Genomic DNA, 16,694 nt, shown 5'->3' with positions numbered 1-16,694 from the left:
AGATGGGGAGCTTGCTACATGGGCAATATTTGCTCTCTGTATTGTACTGTCCTGACTTGTGTATCTAGACAGCTAGGACGCACCCTCAGTGGTTGACCCTGAGCGACGGAGGCCTCATTATTATTATTGTGTTCCCTATCTTTCATGGGATCAGGAGTAGCAATTATTTTGTTCTCTTTTACTCATGTGTACTGGAAATTACATTAAACAGTTTAGAATCTGGAGTTCTGAATTCAAGATCCGGGGTTGTTTATTGTCAATCTTCAGTATATGGATAGAAAGGACAACAAAATGATTGTTACTTCAGATCTGATGCAGAATAAAAAAAACGCAAAAAGCATAATGAACACAATAAAAAAAAACAATAAATATAGGTATAAAAATAATCATATTCAACACAAAGTACATGTAACTGTTATATACAAAGACTGATTGTACATACATAAAGTGATGCTAGGTGACGTATATGTAGGATGGTGGGATGGATAACTGGGTGGAGGTGTTGATTAGCTTGACATCTTGGGGGAAATGTGAGTCTCATAGCCCTGGTGTGGATGCTGCGTAGCCTCCTCCCTGATGGAGTCTTGAATCTGGAAAAATGTATGCTTGGTTACCAGGTGCCTTTACGCAAACTCTCTGTTAATGGCCCTGGTTCTCATGTAGTTTATTAAAATGTTTTATTCAGAATCACTAGCTATGGTTTTAAAGTTCTTCTCGTTACTAAGGATGCTTAAAACAGTATATCCCTTCAAGCGAGGCCCTTTCTTAACCTGCTGTCCAATTGTGACATGCGAAAGTGAAATCGTCGTGATGACAGCAGTTTGACAGAGGAACGACACAAGGTGCAATTTTTCAAAGTCTGAAGTTTTCCCTGGAGTATAAAAAAAAGCTATCTGAAGGCTGCACTAATTTGAAGTGAGTCATGAGGTGATGCTTCTGACGAAGAAGTTGAGGTTGACTGTTGCTGTTTAAGAGGACTTAAAGGGTACAGCAGAACTGGGAACTAAATCAGGCCGGATTTGTTCTTGGTATTATTCAACGGTCATTGATGCCCCATTGGGGAAGGTTAAAGCTATAATTGGCCCTTGTCTGAAACCACTCAAGCTGTAGAATATGTGAAGGTTAGTAGGAGACTTCAGACTAATTACTCCCCTGAGAGTTAATCATGAAATGATACATATTCGCACAGCAGTAGGCCACGTCTCATTTACTTCTTTTGCAGTGACATTTCCAAGAGATGATTAGTATGTCATTTTCTGCCACTACCTCATTGTCATTCAGACGTACACTTGCTAGATGTCTTATTCGCTGCCTTAGAATACAACATGAAAATACATTTGTATTTCCCAAAGTCTATGGCAAAAAAAGAAAAATCTTCAGTTGCTATTCTGTTGACTCCTTGCAACGACTCATTGTTTCTGTAGAACTAATGTATTCAAATGATAGATATATTAGAAAATGTGCAGCGGGATTATCACAGAGTAATAGACCATGACAGCATATCTCTCACATGTTCTACTTTAAAGAAGATGCTCTATGCTTAGAATCATTTATCAGTAACTTCAGGGGCCTCAGGACCTTCCTGAACAATCAATATCGTTTATTATGCTCTTGTTTGACTTTAACATACACAAAATGCTGCAGGAATTCAGCAGGTCAGGCAGCATCAAAGGAACAGAATACAGAGTCGATGTTTCAGGCCGAGCCCCTTCACCAAGATAGGAAAGGAAAGGGTTTCCAGCATCTGTGATTCTCTTGTGTTTATGATTTGCTGCTCCACTGCAAAGACTCTTCGAGGGATGCCTACCCTGAAGGAGTTAAATCTTCTCTATGACAGTACTGCGAGTCTCACTGCTCCCCTGCTTTGTGATCTCTGCTAGCTTATATTCCTTTCCCTTCCCCTCACATTATTATTATGGCTTCTACTCCCCCTTCCTTTTAAACCCTGACGAAGGGTTTCAGCCAGAAAAATCAACTTGCCATAGATGCTGCCTGACCTGAAGAGTTTCTCCAGCATTTTGTGTGTGTTACCCTGGATTCCCAGCAAGTGTAGAATCTCTTGCCTTTATCTTAAACTTCTAATAACATATTCAATTACTTCAGTTGTCATAAACATGTGACACATGCTCGGAGTGATACGGTAGTGAGGCAGTTAGTGTATCACTGTAACAACGCCAGCGACCTGTGTTCAATTCCACCACTGTCTATATGGAGTTGTATGTTCTCCCAACTGACCATGAGGGTTTCCTCCCGGTTCTCCAGTTTCCTCCCACAGTCCAAAGACGTATAGTTTATTAGGTTAATTGGTCACGTGGGTTTAATTGGTCAGCGTGGGCTCGTTGGTCCAGAAGGGTCTACTACTGTGCTGTATCTCCACATGAGGAATAAAATTTCACAATTGGCTAAATCAGTGTTTCAGAGCATATTTCCCAAAATATTTCACATTCAAATACAATTTTCTACGAAATTACTTAGACTACTGGACAGATTATTTAGGGATAAATTCATCTGCTGGAATGCTTATTTTCTGAGCTTTAATTTTAAATGATGAAAATGGAATTATAAAAATTAAGGAGTTCTGATGGTCCTGGCCCAAAATATCAACCGTTTATTCACCTCCATACCAGCTGAGTTCCTCTGCAATTTTGTGTGTTTTGCACTGTTCCTTCAGCATCTGCAGAATCTCTTGTTTCTATGGGATTATTCTATGGAATCATTACTGCCTGCTTCATGTTTCTTCTAAAGATTTTCATTTGCATGATCAGTGCCATCATAGGTCACATTTTCCTTGTTAATGCTTTAAGCGGGTGGCGAGGTGGGGATACATCTCTACCAAAGGAGGAGTAAGGTATTTTCCCTCCTTTACCCTGCTGGTCACCATTGGAGAAGGTGTGGCACCTGCTTAGCCCCCCCGCATCCCGATCAGGGTCATGTGAAGCCGTGGGAGCAGGTGGCGGGTGGTTGTGTGAGCAGCTGGTGCATACCACAAGTCCGGGTTATGCGATCGTTGACCCCCAGGCAGGCAATCTCTGAAGAGTATTGATAATAACTGGTGTCACCCAACTTGAAAAGACACTGGCCAGAAGAAGCCAATGGCAAACCACTTCTGCAAAGAACATTCATGGTCATGGAAAGACCACGATCACCCATATCATACGGCATGGCACATGACAGACGAATGAACAAACGGTTGAAGGAAAACTCATTAAGTGGTAACTTCCAGAATCTTTAACTTTGTGGAAGCAGTGCACTTCTACAATGTAAGGAATAACAAAATATGTTGACAGAATTAGCAAAAGAAGTCCTCACCAGTCATAAAGAACCTTTCCTTGTTTATTAGCCTTTTCAATGCAATTGATAGATGATAATCTCTGCAAGCTGTAGATAAGGATAAGGTAGATAAAGGAACGCTTCCAACTGTACTATGAAAAGTTGACAAATAGAAGTATGGTCGTAAAAGGACCATAATTAAGTAAGTCAAATTTCAAATCAGCATTTAAAAGTTGCCCAGGAAGTAAGTTGTGCAGAGGGTAAGTAAAAGCCAAAATTGTAAAGGTAATTTCAGAGGCATAAGAGTGTATTTTAGTTTTTTTTAAATATATTCTGCGTTTTCATCCATTCTTTCTTGTTGCTGTTTGGCGTGATTTGTTAGTTTTATGTTGTGTTGGGGGGTTTTGATATTCTTGCCGCTTGTTTTTCCTTGTGGGAGGTGGATGATTGTGCTGCAAGGTTTGCTTTTCTGTACCATGGTGGGGGGTGGGGGCGGTGTTGATGTTTTTCTTTAAATGACGTCCATGGTTTACTTTGTTTTGTGGCCATCTGAAGACAAATCTCTGAGTTGTATTCTGCATACATACCTTGATAATAAATGAACCTTTGTGTTGGCGCGTTGCCAAGTGGTTAAGGCGTGGGTCTAGTGATCTGAAGGTCGCTAGTTCGAGCCTTGGCTGAGGCAGCGTGTGTGTCCTTGAGCAAGGCACTTAACCACACGTTGCTCTGCGACAACACCGGTGCCAAGCTGTATGGGTCCTAGTGCCCCTCCCTTGGACAACATCGGTGGCGTGGAGAGGGGAGACTTGCAGCATGGGCAACTGCCGGTCTTCCATACAACCTTGACCAGTCCTCTGCCCTGGAAACTTTCCAAGGTGCAAATCCATGGTCTCATGAGACTAACGGATGCCTATATGAAAATGAACCTTTGAACCTTTGAAATCACAGGAATTTGGAGTGAGGCAGATATGATGCTCTTATCCATTTTAAATCAGTAATTTTAACTTCTGCACTGGGACAATTAATGAATTAATCAGAGAATTACACACAGGCTTATAGAAACTCAACATAATGATAGAGAACTGAGTTCATTAACTGAATTTTATCCAGGTTTTTTTTTGTAAAGAAGTCTTTGAAGCTGGCAGATCATGCTTGTAATTCATACTCTGATTCCTCCAGAACCTGATACTTTGACTCCTACAGAGGCATCTTTCTGAGCTGATGATTTCTTGAATTAACATAAGTGATGGGCCCAGCATGTATGTGCAATTACAAAAAAAGCATGGCAGTGACTCTCCTTCCTTAAGGGTTTGCAAAGATTCAGCAAAAACTTTGAAAAATTTATATAGATGTGTAGTGGGGAGTACATTGAATGGCTGCATCACAGATTGATATGGAAGAATCAATGCCCTGGAACGGAAAATCCTACAAAAGTAGTGAATATGGCCCTGCCCATCACAGGTAAAGCCCTCCTAACTATTGAGCACATCTACATGTAACACAGTTGCAGGAAAGCAGCATCCATCATCAGGGACCCCCACTATGTAGGACAAAGTCTTTTCTTACCGCTGTCATCAGGAAGAAGGTATGTGAACCTCAGGACTCACACCATCAGCTTCAGGAAAAGCTATTATCCCTCAACCATCAGGCTCTTCATCTCAAGTTCTTGATATTTATCGCTTATTTTGTTGTTATTATTTTTCTTTTTGTATTTGCACAGTTTCTCGTCTTCTGCATTCTGGTTGAACGCCCAAGTTGGACAGTCTTTCATTGATTCTGTTATGGTTATTATTCTATAGATTTATTGAGTATACCCATAAGAAAATAATTTCAGGTTTGTATATGGAGACATATATGTACTTTGGTGTTGGCGCGTGGCCAAGTGGTTAAGGCGACGGTCTAGTGATCTGAAGGTCGCTAGTTCGAACCTCAGCTGAGGCAGCGTGTTGTGTCCTTGAGCAAGGCACTTAACCACACATTGCTCTGCGATGACACTGGTGCCAAGCTCTATCAGCCCTAGTGACCTTCCCTTGGACAACATCAGTGGCGTGGAGAGGGGAGACTTGCAGCATGGGCAACTGCCGGTCTTCCATACAACCTTGCCCAGGCCTGTGCCCTGAAAGCCTACCAAGGCGCAAATCCATGGGTTCAAGAGACTAACGGATGCCTATATGTACTTTGATAATAAATTTACTTTGATTTACTTTCAACTTTTAGAGATGCAATGTGCTGTTGGCTAACTTCTATGCTGAGGGTCCCTGTTTTGAAATTAGATAATGAAACATAGAAGAGTACAGCACAGTACAGGTCCTTCAGCCTACAATGTTTTGCCGACCTTTTACTCAAAGATCAATCTGACGGTACCTTTCCCTACCACATGGCCTTCAATGTCCATCATGCAAGCGCCTATCTAAGAGTCTCTTAAACATCCCTAATTCCATTTCTACCAAACACCCTGGCAGTGCGTTTCATGCACCTGTCACTCTATAAAAAAAACTTGCCTCTGGCATCCTCTTACACTTCCCTCCAAACACCTTAAAGTTAAGACCTCTTAAATTAGCCAGTTCACCCTGGGAAAATTTATCTGGCTGCCCACTCTATCCAAACCTCTTATCATCTTGTACACCTCAACCGAAATACCTCTCGTCCTCCTTCTCTTCAAGGAGAAAAGCCCTTGCACACTCAGACTATCCTCATCCAGGCAGAATCCTGGTAAATCTCCCCTGGACCCTCTCTAAAACCTTCCAGAATTTAAATCAGGTTTATCATCATTGACATACGTTGTGAAATTTGTTATTTCTGAATCCAGATCCATCTTATAATGAGGCAACACTATCCGCCAATTGTTGTCTAACTAGAGTTTTATGGTGCTGCAACATTAACTTGCAGGAATTCAGGCCTATTAATTAAAAAAGTCAGTACAATCCATGCCTGTGAACCCTGACTCTAATCACTCAAGGGCCATGTGGTTGCTGGGATTTCCACACACAGCAGTCTCTAGAGTTTACAGAGAATAGGGCAAAAAACTCGCAAAAAAACATCCAGTGAGTGGCAGTTCTGTGGGCATAAACACCTTGTTAATGAGAGAGATCAGAGGAGAATGGCCAGACTGGTTCAAGCTGACAGGAAGGTAACAGTAACTCAAATAACCGCACGTTACAACAGTGGTGCGCGGAAGAGCATCTCTGAATGTATAACACAGTGAACTTTAAAGCGGATGGGCTACAGCAGTCAAAGACCATGACTATAGACTCAGCGCTACTTTATTAGGTTCATCCTTGGGTGTGTTGGTTGTTAAAGAAAACAATGTATTTCACTGTATGCTCTCAGGTAACATGTTTGTTCATTATCTTTCCATGACCATGATTGTTTTAGGTAAATGTATCTATGGAAATGGTTTGCCATTGCCTTCTTCTGGGCAGTGTCTTTACAAGACAGGTGACCCCAGCCATTATCAATACTCTTCTCTGCCTGGCGTCCGTGGTCACATAATCAGGACTTGTGATCTGCACCAGCAGCTCATACGACCATCCACCACCCGCTCTCATGGATTCACGTGACCCTGATCGGGGGGTGAAGCAAGTGCTACACCTTGCCCCCAAGGGTGACCTGTAGGCTAGAGGATGGAAGGAATGCCTTACACCTCCTTTGGTAGAGACATATCTCCATACTACCACCCAAGTTTCAATGAACATGTGACAAATAAAGCTAACCTTTAAAATACTTGTCTTTATCTGTAGATAATTACCTGAATAATAAGGAAGCATCAGGGCTTCAGGGAGCCTCTTCCAGTTTAAAAAAAAAATCAACTGATCTCAGAGCCTGAGTGAGATGATTGTGATGTTTTGCAGTTTTTAACCACTTCCAAATGCAGGTTTGATCACATATTTCTGACATAGTTCACATGTAAAACTAAACTTTCCTTCACCTACGGAGATAGATTGACCTCTTTGGGGAGGTCGTTTCTGAGTTGCAGTAATCTTCCATGTTGATTACCTGCTTTTAAAATCTCAAGTTCCAGCCCATATTTGCATATGAGTCAATAGATTAATTAGTTGCATGGGTGTAATTGGGCTGTGCGTCTCTCTGGGCTGGAAAGGGCTTTATTACATAAAATGAGACAATCTCCATTCGATACTTTCCATCCCCCATCATTCCACCCTTGTATATATGGTGCGACACTCCATTTTACATTGTAAACTTATTACCTCTTTTATTCTTTCAGAGCTCTTGCAGGATTTTATTTTTCTTTTTGCAGTTTGCTATTTTACAATCTAAAAGCCCATTTGAAAGTGTTTGCTATTTCAAATTGACCTTCTGAAACTAGAAGTTTGACCTGGCAATGCTATAATACAATCGTTGACAGGGTTGTCTCCGTCATAAAACCTGAATCAACACAAGAGAATACCTTGTCCGGCTCTCTTTACGTTCTCAATTCTGACTCCCTTCTTAGCTCTTACCTCTTCTTCTCACCTGCCTGTCACCTCCCCCGGGTCCCCTCCACCTTCCCTTTCTCCCTGAGTCCACTCTCCTCTCCTAACAGATTCCTTCTTCTTCAGTCTTTTACCTTTTCCACTTATCACCTCCCAGCTTCTCACTTCATTCTTCCCCCCCCACACACCCACCCACCTTCCCCCTCACCTGACTTCAACCTGCTGGCTTGTACACGTTTCCCTCCCTCCATCTTCTTATTTTGCCTCTTCCCTTCCAGTCCTGATGAGGGGTCTCTGCCCATAATATCAACATTTTTCCCTTCATAGTTGCTGCCTGACCAGTTCACTTCCTTCAGAATTTTGTGCATGTTGCTCTGGACTTCCGCTATCTTCAGAAGCTCTTGTGGTTATGATTTGCTGCAGAGAAGTTTTGAATCTTTAAGAGCACTAAAGTCAACTTGGACACTTACTGTCATAGAGGGGGCGGCGCTGGGAGTGGACCCAAATGCAAGACACAGACACTGAAGTACTAGGAACTGGACTGGACTAGAGTTAGGGACGGGACAGGACACAGACTAGGAGCTGGGACTTTGGGTGGGAAAGCGGGACCAGGACAAGGAACTTGGAACTAGCAGCCTGGGATCGGACTCCGAGCCAGAGATCGGGCAAGGACCCAGAACCTGGGTCTTGACTCGGGCTCGGACCCCGGAACTAGTTGAGGACATAATAAGGCTTGGGTTCTTCAGAAGGAAGGGAAGGGAACAGTCCAGCCAAGCATAGACCCAGCGACACAGACACCGTCATGTTATTCTCGCCATCCTGGGTTCTCACGTTTTGAATGCCCCCCCTCCTGCCCATGTCGTCCATAGTCTGGGGAAGCCTTTTGGGTCGCCAGGAGGCTCCCATAGCGGGGAGGGGGTGGGGTGGTACTGTCACGGTCCGGTCCGTGAAGTCCGCATTCCAGTTCACGGTCCGGTCCATCGTTCCTTATTCCAGGTTTTCCGGTTTTCCCTTGTTCTGTTGGGTGCTCTAATTGAGGCACCTGATTCTCATTTTGGGCTGGACTGTTCTGTCATAGAGGGGGCAGTGCTGGGAGCGGACCCAAATGCAAGACACAGACACTGAAATACCAGGAACTGGACTGGACTAGAGTTAGGGACGGGACAGGGCACAGACTCAAGCTGGGATTTTGGCTGGGAAAGCGGGACCAGGACAAGGAACTTGGAACTAGGAGCCTGGGCTTGGACTCTGAACCAAAGACTGGGCAAGCACCCAGAACCTGGGTCTTGGCTCGGGCTCAGACACCGGAACTAGGCGAGGACAGTCTCATCTTGTTCAGCATTCTGTGTATGAGTCCCAGCCCTACGTCTTGTTCCCAAGGAGGGGTCCCAGCTCCGTGTTCCATGTTCCTATCTCTCAAGTCCAAGGCTCTGTGTTCCCATGCTCTAGACCAAGGCTCTGAGCGTCCAGTCCTTGTCCAAGGCTCCAAGATTCCTGTCTTCCAAGACCACGTCATGTCTTTGTCTAGTTCTGGAGTCCAAGCCCGAGTCAAGACCCAGGTTCTGGGTCCTTGCCCAGTCTTTGGCCTGGAATCCATACCCAAGCCTTGAAGGACCCAAGCCTCGTCATGTCCTCGCCTAGCTCGGGGGTCCATGCCCGAGTCAAGACCCAGGTTCTCTGGCTCGGAGTCCAAGCCCAGGCTCCTAGTTCCAAGTTCCTTGTCCTGGTCCCATTTTCCCAGCCAAAGTCCCAGCTCCTAGTCTGTGCCCTGTCCCGTCCCTAGCTCTAGTCCAGTCCAGTTCCTCGTATTTCAGTGTCTGTGTCTTGCATTTGGGTCCGCTCCCAGCACTGCCCCCTCTATGACAGAACAGTCCAGCCCAAAATGAGAATCAGGTGCCTCAATTAGAGCACCCAACAGAACAAGGGAAAACCGGAAAACCTGGAATAAGGAACGATGGACCGGACCGTGAACCGGAATGCAGACTTCACAAACCGGACCATGACACTTATGAATTAATAATTATATGACATCGATCAATGAATGTTCAAAACATCTGAGGTGAAATGCAGGCAACAATCTAACCGAATGGAATGGCTAGCATTGATTTCCACCAGTTAATACCGTGCAATTGTGTCACAACTGTGCAGACCCATGACTAGCTGCATCACAGTCTGGTATGGGAATTGCAAGGCATCTGACAGTAAGACCTTATAAAGGATTGCTATCATGAAGAGGGAGGTACAGAAACCTGAAGACACACACCACACACTCAGCATTTTAGGAACAGCTCCTTCCCCTCCACCATAGGATTTCTGAATAGACAATGAACCCATGTACACGACTTCAGTACTTTTGTTTTGATCTCTAGTTGCACTACTTATTTAATTATGTTTTTATACAGACAGTGTTTCTTATTTTAATTTATAGTATTTTTACTATTATGTACTGCACTGTACTGCTGCCACAAAACAACAATTTTCATGACATATGCCAGTGATTCTGAGGATCATCGGACATTTCTTTTTCTCATCTGAGATATGGTAGACCTGAGGAGAGCTAAGGTACCGGTGACCCCTGTTTCCATCCAGGGGGTCAGTGTGGACATGGTGGAGGATTACAAATACCTGGGCATACGAATTGACAATAAACTGGACTGGTCAAAGAACACTGAGGCTGTCTACAAGAAGGGTCAGAGCCGTCTCTATTTCCTGAGGAGAATGAGGTCCTTTAACATCTGCCAGACGATGCTGAGGATGTTCTACAAGTCTGTGGTGGCCAGTGCTATCATGTTTGCTGTTGTGTGCTGGGGCAGCAGGCTGAGGGTACCAGACACCAACAGAATCAACAAACTTATTCGTAAGGCCAGTGATGTTGTGGGGATGGAACTGGACTCTCTGACGGTGGTGTCTGAAAAGAGGATGTTGTCTAAGTTGCATGCCATCTTGGACAATGTCTCCCATCCACTACGTAATGTACTGGTTGGGCACAGGAGTACATTCAGCCAGAGACTCATTCCACCGAGATGCAACACAGAGCGTCATAGGAAGTCATTCCTGCCTGTGGCCATCAAACTTTACAACTCCTCCCTTGGAGGGTCAGACCCTGAGCCAATAGGCTGGTCCTGGACTTATTTCCTGGCATAATTTACATATTACTATTTAACTATTTATGGTTTTATTACTATTTATTATTTATGGTGCAACGCTAACGAAAACCAATTTCCCCCGGGATCAATAAAGTATGACTATGACTATGACTATATTTATCAGGAGTCCTGTGTACACAAGGCCCTACGTATTATCAATGATCTTTCCCATCTGTCCAACAATCTCTTTGACCCCTTACCATCAGACAGGAGATACCATAGCATTAGGACAAGGACTGTTAGGATGGGAAGCAGTTTCTTCTCCCAGGCCACGAGAGAACTGAACTCCCTCCCTGCCACCACCCAGGTCTCATCACATATGGTACGCCGGTAGTGTTGTACTGTTTACTTTTTAACTTGTTGCTGCAAATGCACCTTATGCTAAATATTAATCTTCTGGAAAATATTTTATTGCTTGCTAATTTATTTGTGGCAATACTACTTTATGCGCTGTGTGTCAGTTATGTATATCGTATTTTGCACCTTGGTCTGGAGGGACATTGTTTTGTTTGGCAGTATACATGTGTACTTTTGAATGACAATAAACTTGAACAGCTTTCAGTTGTGACGGGAATCAGATGATTCTGAAAGCCAAGGGACTGAATACAGCACACTGCATCAACAACACTCGCTAATTTTGAGCCAACTTTGAAAACTGCAAAGAGTGTTTTGCCATGAACAGCGACTAATAAATTTGTATTACCTGTGATATTGCATTACATGCTTTTTAATTGCTCTTTTATAAAAAGGCCATTATGTTTTGCTTCAATAATAGATATCAGACTGAAGGACCTATAATTATTAATTTGTATTTCTGACCTTCTGTGCAAAATGGAACATTGGCCATTTTTGATTCATTTTATCACTGCCAATGTACTTAATGAGCCACAGCTCCCAGAATTTCTAATTGTCATTTTGTTAAATACTTCTGGATAAATTCCATCTGGTTCTGTTTCCTTATGAATATTCAAATAACCCAGATTATCTTAATGGTCATCTCATTATTAATTCCCTGTGCAACTGTTGGCTCTAATAGATTCCTTACTCCTCTGACTATGAAAAGTTTTGTAGTTGAGCTTTTTTAAAAATAAACTCTACTTCACTTTTTTCTTGTTCTGTTGTTTCATTGTCACTGAAGTGTCAGGTTTGTGCTGTACAGACATCCCTTTCTTATTCTTGCAAGTCTTTGGGAGAATTTTCGACTTATTTTTAGCATTTTCTCATTACATTTTCTGTGTTCTCAAAATATTGCTTTTCTTCCGACCTTCACAGATTAGTGCTTTGGTTTTCCTGTTCTCAAACATCCTTGAGTTCAGGTCCATACTGGGCCCTGCACCTCCCCAACAAACACTTTGGAACCCATCAAAGAAAGTTAATCACTTGCTGCACAGAGAGGAGTGGAAGGGTGGAGATACTGCACGTCTCCAGCAAAGGAGGTGTTAGGCTCTCCTTCCCTCCGTTAGCCTTGGGCAAAAGGTAGCGGCTGCTTAGTTCTCCCCCCCGACCGATCAAGGTCGCTGAAGCCACGGGTCCAAGGACAACCATAGTCAAAGACCATGATTGCCCAAGCCCTATGACCCCGTGCATAATGATGATAATGCCATTGAATCATACAGTGAAAAGTGTTGTTTGTATCAATGATCTGTACAGGCTGAGGATGTGCTGGGGGCATCTTGCAAGTGTCACCGTGCTTCAGGTTCCAACACAACAAGCCCACAACCTACCTATAGTCACCCAGCACTCTGTGGCGATGTGCCACACATTCCAAAGGCCGATACATCATTGGAATGTGGGAGGAAACCAGAGCATGCTAAGGTCACGGGAGCACGTACAAACTCCTTACGGACAACGGCTGGTATTGAACTCTGATTACTGGCACTGCAAAGCATCGTGCTCTCTGCTATACCGCTGTGCTGCTCCACATGGTTATAGTACCTCAGCTTTTTACAGAAATAGAACAAACATTAGTAACATGCATGAATTAATATGCACTAGTGAAACACTGCCTTTAAGAATAATTGGTTGTCAAAACTGTCTTCTAATTACATAATTACATATAAGCGGTGTGCTAGTGCCCAGTGACATAATATTGATTTTATAAATTCATCTTAATGAGCCTCAGCCACTCAATGAAAAAGAGAAAAGAATATCTGAGTAAAATATTTCAGTAGATCCAAAGTTCAAAGTACAAAATAATGTTATTATCAAAGTGCATACAGTATGTCTCAGCCTTGAGATTCATTGTCGTTGTAATGAGCCCTTCGGGCCTGTGTGTGGTGCCAGAGAGCATTGAGTGCCAGGGTTTTTAACAGCGCCTGAATCGGTTAAGTGTTGTTTAATAAGGGTCGCTGATCATTTAGAGTTCCTTGTGTTTTTTCTCGAGCGACTCACTCTTTGTAATGTGGTCTCCTGGTGCTTTCTGTTTAAACTTGTTCAGTTTATATTGATAGGCTTAGGGATTCTGTGTTATTTGTGTTATTTAAGTGGATGCCTGATTAGCATTTATCGCGGGATCCTAGCTTTGAGAATTTTACTTCTCATGGTGTTGTTCGGCCCAGTCACCCAAGTTCTTTGGGATTATTATGAATAAACTATTATGGGTGGTGGGATGGAGATTCATCTCTACCAGAGGAGGTGTAAGGCACTCCTTTCCTCCACTAGACTGCAGGTCACCCTCAGGCACCTGCATAGCCCCACCCCATCCCGATCAGGGTCACATGATACCATGGAGCAGGTGGTGGGTGGTCGTATAAGCAGCCAGTGTATATTACAAATCCTGGTTTTGCGACCACTGACACCAGACAGACAATCTCTGAAGAGTATTGGTAATGGCTGCAGTCACCCATCTTGTAAAGACACTGCTCATAGTCATAATCATAGTCATACTTTATTGATACGGGGGAAATTGGTTTTCGATACAGTTGCTCCATAAATAATAAATAGTAATAAAACCATAAATAGTTAAATAGTAATACGTAAATTATGCCAGTAAATTATGAAATAAGTCCAGGACCAGCCTATAGGCTCAGGGTGTCTGATCCTCCAAGGGAGGAGTTGTAAAGTTTGATGGCCACGGGCAGGAATGACTTCCTATGACGCTCTGTGTTGCATCTCGGTGGAATGAGTCTCTGGCTGAGAAGGCAATAGCAAACTACTTTTATGGAAAAATTTGCCTAGAGCAAGCAAGGTCATGGAAGGACCATGGTTGCCTATGTCATGCGACACAGCACATTAAAAATGAACAATGACTAACCTCTGATCGCCGTCTCTATATGAGCGTCTGTCTGTTCTCCACACATTGTGACAGTCTTGCAGACATTCACAGTAGAACAAAAATACAATAGAATCAATAAAAAAACTACACAGAAACAAAAGAAGACAAACTGTGTAAACACAAAAAATAAGAAATAATTAAGCAAATAAATATTTATTTTTGAGACTTTGGTCAGTATATTATTGATATTCGCAAACAACAGGAATTCTGCAGATGCTGGAAATTCAAGCAACACACATAAAAGTTGCTGGTGAACGCAGCAGGCCAGTCAGCATCTCTAGGAAGAGGTGCAGTCACCTCTTCCTAGAGATGCTGCCTGGCCTGCTGTGTTCACCAGCAACTTTTATGTGTGTTGCTTGATATTATTGTTATTGACAGGACTGAAGCAGAATGGAAAAGTGTCTGGATCCCGAACAAAACAGAGCTGCAGTGTTTTTGTGGTTTGAAAAGCATATTCTTCACATACAGGCGATTACTAACAAGGAAGCTTCCTGATTTATGCACTAAATATACAAGATGTTATCATGGATGTACTGTATTTGTCAGATTTTGTGATAGTTCACCACCTAGTTATCTGTTGCAGAGAAATCGAATGAAAAACATGATCAAACCATTCCATTTTAATGGACAATAGACAATAGACAATAGATGCAGGAGTAGGCCATTTGGCCCTTCGAGCCAGCACCGCCATTCACTGTGATCATGGCTGATCATCCACAATCAGTATCCAGTTCCTGCCTTATCCCCGTAACCTTTGATTCTGCTATCTTTAAGAGCTCTATCCATCTCTTTTTTGAAAGCATCCAAAGACTTGGCCTCCACAGCCTTCTGGGGAAGAGCATTCCATATATCCACCACTCTCTGGGTGAAAAAGTTTTTCCTCAACTCCGTTCTAAACGGCCTACCCCTAATTCTTAAACTGTGGCCTCTGGTTCTGGACTCACCCATCAGCAGGAACATGCTTCCTGCCTCCAGCGTGCCCAATCCCTTAATAACCTTATATGTTTCAATAAGATCCCCTCTCAGCCTTCTAAATTCCAGGGCTTACAAGCCCAGTCGCTCCAATCTTTTGACATATGACAGTCCCGCCATCCCGGGAATTAACCTTGTGAACCTACGCTGCACTCCTTCAATATCAAGAATGTCCTTCCTCAAATTTGGAGACCAAAACTGCACATAGTACTCCAGGTGTGGTCTCACCAGGGTCCTGTACAGCTGCAGAAGGACCTCTTTGCTCTTATACTCAATTCCCCTTGTTATGAAGGCCAGCATGCCATTAGCTTTCTTCACTGCCTGCTGTACTTGCATGCTTGCTTTCAGTGACTGATACACAAGAACACCTAGATCTCGTTGTGCTTCCCCTTTTCCTAACTTGGCTCCATTTAGATAATAATCTGCCTTCCCGTTCTTACCACCAAAGTGGATAAACTCACATTTATCCACATTAAACTGCATCTGCCATGCATCTGCCCACTCACCTAGCCTGTCCAAGTCACCCTGCATTCTTATAACATCCTCCTCACATTTCACACTGCCACCCAAGTTTGTGTCATCTGCAAATTTGCTAATGTTACTTTTAATTCCCTCATCTAAATCATTAATATATATTGTAAACAGCTGCAGTCCCAGCACTGAACCCTGCGGTACCCCACGTGTCACCACCTGCCATTCCGAAAGGGACCCGTTAATCGCTACCGTTTGTTTTTTGTCAGCCAGCCAATTTTTAATCCGTGTCAGTACTCTTCCCCCAATACCATGTGCCCTAATTTTGCTCACTAATCTCCTATGTGGGACTTTATCAAAGGCTTTCTGAAAGTCCAGGTACACTACATCCACTGGCTCTCCCTTGTCCATTTTCATAGTTACATCCTCAAAAAATTCCAGAAGATTAGTCAAGCACGATTTCCCCTTCGTAAATCCATGCTGACTCGGACCAATCCTGTTACTGCTATGAAGATGTGTCATAATTTCATCTTTTAAAATTGACCCCAGCATCTTTCCCACCACCGACATCAGGCTAACCGGTCTATAATTCCCTGTTTTCTCTCTTCCTCCCTTCTTGAAGAGAGGGACGACATTAGCCACCCTCCAATCCACAGGAACTGATCCTGAATCTATAGAACATTGGAAAATGATTACCAATGCGTCCACGATTTCTAAAGCCACCTCCTTAAGTACCCTGGGATGCAGACCATCAGGTCCCAGGGACTTATCAGCCTTCAGACCCAACAGTCTATCCAATTTCCTGCCTAATATAAATTTCCTGCCTAATATAAATTTCCTTCAGTTCATCCATTACCCTAGGTCCTTTAGCCACTATTATATCTGGGAGATTGTTTGTGTCTTCCCTAGTGAAGACAGATCCAAAGTACCTGTTCAACTCATCTGCCATTTCCTTGTTCCCATAATAAATTCACCCGTTTCTGTCTTCAAGGGCCCAGTTCTGGTCTTAACTATTTTTTTCCTTTTCACATACCTAAAGAAGCTTTTACTATCCTCCTTTATATTCTTGGCTAGTTTACCTTCGTACCTCATTTTTCTCCGCATAGTGCCTTTTTAGTTACCTTCTGT

This window comes from Mobula hypostoma, chromosome 2, assembly GCF_963921235.1.
Source record: "Mobula hypostoma chromosome 2, sMobHyp1.1, whole genome shotgun sequence".
Classification (NCBI taxonomy): domain Eukaryota; kingdom Metazoa; phylum Chordata; class Chondrichthyes; order Myliobatiformes; family Myliobatidae; genus Mobula; species Mobula hypostoma.
Note: the sequence above shows the minus strand (reverse complement) of the source record.